This window comes from Chrysochloris asiatica, unplaced genomic scaffold (assembly GCF_000296735.1).
Source record: "Chrysochloris asiatica unplaced genomic scaffold, ChrAsi1.0 scaffold00005, whole genome shotgun sequence".
NCBI classification, from domain to species: Eukaryota; Metazoa; Chordata; class Mammalia; order Afrosoricida; family Chrysochloridae; genus Chrysochloris; species Chrysochloris asiatica.
Window position 1 is genome coordinate 28061729 of NW_006408523.1, and position 4360 is coordinate 28066088.

Consider the following 4360-nt stretch of genomic DNA (forward strand, 5'->3'; position numbering starts at 1 on the left):
GCAAAAGAAAGAAATGAAGTCTACAGAATACATGGCAGAAGAAAATGCTTTTCCAACAGAAAAAGAGTTTGCTTATTAAAAAACAATTTAAAAAATAGGATCAGCAGTTGCCATCTCACACAAATCAAATCTGATATTTATAGCTGGACATTCAGCTTGTAGATTTCCATAAAAATTTAAATATGCATTTAAAATATGTGGACTCATATTTTAAATGAACTCTATCCATCAGTAATTTACAATCCATTTTCTCTCACTCATTTTTAAATATGGTTCTGGTAATTTTCAATATATTGTGTTTCTTATTATACTTACAAGTTTTAGGGAGCATTTTGTTGTTATTTGATTGTGGGTAGCCATGAGTCTTTCCTAGGGAGCTATAGATGAGTTTTTAGGATTATCATGAATGAACACATATTACTACACATACAATAAATAGTACTCATAAAGACAAGGTGACTCTACTTTCATTTTTATAATATTAAAATATATATTGAACATTCACTTAACTAGGACTAATTAGAATTACTACAAATACTAAAAAAATACTATGGTTGTGTGAAACCCTTTATTGGAATATCAAATTTTTATCAATATCAATACAAATAAAACTTCAACTTATATAGCATGTTATAGCTTTCAGTTTTTTTCTATGTTCTACCTAATGTAAACTCTAAAACAATGAGCAATACAGTAGCCCATGAATAAATAGAAAGACTTGAATTGTTTGGGCTCTGTAAACACTAACTTTCTCATATTGGATTAGTCCATTTTAGCCTTCTGTGTGGTGGTTCTTTACAAATATGGTGATGGTGCATGTTATTAAGGTCTCTACTAACTCTGCAATTATGTATGACTCTGAGGAATACAAGCAAAGTGTTTATAGGTTAAATAATTTGCTAAATAATTAGTAAGTGGTGTAACCTAGAATGAAACTAAGTCATCTGATTGGTTTTCTAGTAAACATTTTGGCAGTAAAAATTACCAGCACATTGGTAATGATAATAGGAAAATGAGAGTATATTTAATTTTTATAGTTCCCTTGGGTTTCTTTGATATTAGTATTAAAGACAGTTATCATAGCTAAATTAAATGCAAATTGTCTTCCTAAGTATTTCTTTCCATGTGCCAGAGAAACTAAGCAGAATAACAATATCTAACATTTGTACAACACGTACACTTTTAAATACCTTGTCAAACATATGCTTACATGTAGAAGGCAGTTTCAACGCCAACCGTATGTAGTGAAACTGAAAATCTTTTTTCACATAAATGGTCTAATTAAATCAGTGCATTAATACACTCTGAATTGGTTCCTAAGCCAATGTTACTGAGTCAATCCTGACTCACAGAGACCTCCCAGGACAGACTAGGACTAGGCATAGTTTAGATTTCTGAGATTGAAAATCTTTACAGAGGCATACTCAGTATCCTTTGTTCATAGCGTGGCTGGTGTGTTTGAACTGCTGACATTTTGTTTGACAGGCCAAGGGCTTAACCCACTGTGCCACCAGGGATTCTTGAATTGACTTCTAGAGCTGTAAAATGTGCAATTTTTCTATTTAAAAAAAAAAAAAAAAAAAACTTCTCCACTTACTAAAATTTTTCTTTATTTACAGTCTTGATAGTACAGGGCTGAGTTATTGTGATCTGTGGCAATGGGGTATATATCACTACATATGACCTACAAATTTAATTTCTGACAAGAGACTTTTAATCACAAAATAAAATAAGAAGATAATTTAGCAAACAAGAGGATTCACCTATTAGGAACATATCCCATTTGAATTTAGAGATCATCTCAAACTCATTTACCAGTTTGTCATACTGTGGTGGCTTGAGTGTCACTGTGTTCTGGAATCTATGCCACAGGTATTTTTCTACCGGCAGGGTCATCCATGGTGGACAGGTTTCAGCTGAGATTCCAGATGAAGACAGACTAGGAAGAAAGAGAGACTAACTACTTCTGAATACTTAGTCACTGAAAAGCTTGTGAGTAGCAGTGGAACACTGTCAGCACCAGAATATTTAATATTGAAACATGATAAAGAGCACCAGAATATTGTCAGCTATAGTGCCAGTTGATAAAACTCTCAGGTTGGAAGGAACTCAAATATGACTGGGGAAGAGTTGCCTCCTCAAAGTAGAGTTGACCATAATGATGCAAATGAAATCAACCCTCTAATACCTTCATTTTCTGATGTGGCACAACTCAAAATGAAGAGAAACAACTGTAAATATCCATTAATAATCAGAATATAAAGTGTATAAAATATGAATCTAGGAAAACTGGACATTGTCAAAAATGAAATGGAACACATAAACACCAATATCCTAGGCATTAGTTAGCTGAAATGGACTGATACTGGCCATTTTGAGTCTGGCAATCACATGGATTATTATGCCGGAATTGACCAATTGAATAGAAATGGTGTTGGATTCATCATCAAAAATAACAAATCAAGATCTATCTTAAAGTACAATGCTGTCTGTGGTAGGATAATATCCATATATCTTCAAGGATGATCAATTCCGTTCTTCAAATTCATGCACCAACCACTAAAGCCAGTGATGATGAAATTGAAGAATTCTAGAAACTTCTTCAGTCCAAAATTGATTTTACATGCAATCAAGATGTGTTGATAATTACTGGTGATTGGAATGCAAAGGTTAGAAACAAAGAGGAAGGATCACTAATTGGAAAACATGGCCTTCATGATAGAAACGATGCTGGAAATCGCAAAATAGAATTTTACAAGACCAGTGATTTCTTCATTGCAAATACCTTTTTTAAACAACATAAAAGATGACTATACTCATAGACTTCATGAGATGGAATACATAGAAATCAAATTAACTACATATATGGAAAGAGACGGTAGAAAAGCTCCATATAATCAACCAAAGCAAGGCCAAGGGCAGACTGTGGAATTGGTTATCAATTGCTCACATGCAACTTCAGGCTGAAACTGAAGAAAATTAAAATAAGTCCATGAGAGCCATATTCTGACCTTGAACATATCCCACCTGAATTTAGATATCATCTCAAGACAAGAACAGAATTTTTTTTTTTTTTACAATACAAATAAAAGTTTATTGTACAAAATTAAGGCCTTCATATTTCACAGCTCACTAAGGCTAAATAAAGTAAGACTAGGTAATCATTTAAGTCCAAAAATTTTTAATTTTCACACACACACACACCTGGCTCCCTACAATAAAATGGTCTGACCAAAAGTTATCAAAACACACACTATAAATAAAGCAGAGTCCTTTAAAGAAGATGATCCCAAATGTTATTTCTTGGCATAGGTGATCTTCATGGCATGGAATGGTGTGATCTTAAATCCTTGTAAGGCATCCCTGGCAGCTCCTGTCTGGCCATCATTTTCAAATTCAACAAAAGCAATGTCATGCCTCCCAGGTACCAAGCGCACTTCCTTAAAACCAGGGAACTGACTAAACAGCATGGATAACATCATCTCATTCATCTCTTACGGTAAATTAATAAGAAATAAAACAATAGTTTGCAGGGTAATCAGGGACCTGAGGACTTGGTATTGAATTTCCTTGGGTGGTAGCTGAATTTGGTGTACCCTGACCCGGCTTCTTGTTTGCAATTGTTGCTGCTTGTTCCACAGTTTTGGCTTTTTTCTTTTCTTTGTCAGCAAAATTGCCAAGCATTTTAGAAATTATATCAGAATCTGTTTTTGCATATTGGATTCTCATTGGTTTACCATAGAATGGTAATCCTTGTAACTGTCTCAAGGCATTTTTGGATGAGACTAATTCCTTAAATATAACAAAGGCCTGTCCCCTCATCTTCATAGTCTTTAAAGCCACAATATCTACCACATGGTCAAACTGAGAAAACAGAGCACATAAGGATCTCTTCAATTCTTCTTTTTCAATTTCATCATTCATATTGTTGATATAAATTGTATGATTACGTCTGATATCCATGTTTTCCGTCAAGTCATTCAAATAGCCTGTGGGTTCCTCCTGTTTCTCAAGAACAGATTTGATGCATTATACACTAAAGACTGAATACCAGAATCAATGTGAGATGTCATCAAGAACATCATACGGGAAGAAAGCAAAAGATCATTAAGAAGACAAGAAAGAAGGAAAAGAGCAAAATGGATGCCTGAAGAGACTCTGAATCTTGCTCTCCAGGTTAGGGATGCTAAAGCAACTGGGAGAAATGAGGAAATAAAAGAGCAAAAAAGAAAATTTCAAAGGGAAGTTAGAGAAGACAAAGTCAAATATTATAATAAAATGTACAAACACTTGGAATTAAAAGAACAAAAGGCAATAACACACTCTGTATTTCTCAAGTTGAGGGAACTGTGGAAAAAAA

The 4360-nt window shown here is 33.9% G+C and overlaps 1 pseudogene; it reads right to left on the minus strand.

The window, feature by feature from the left end:
• Positions 1-3296: 3296 nt before the first annotated feature.
• Positions 3297-3963, minus strand: LOC102828960 (annotated as a pseudogene).
• Positions 3964-4360: the final 397 nt, after the last annotated feature.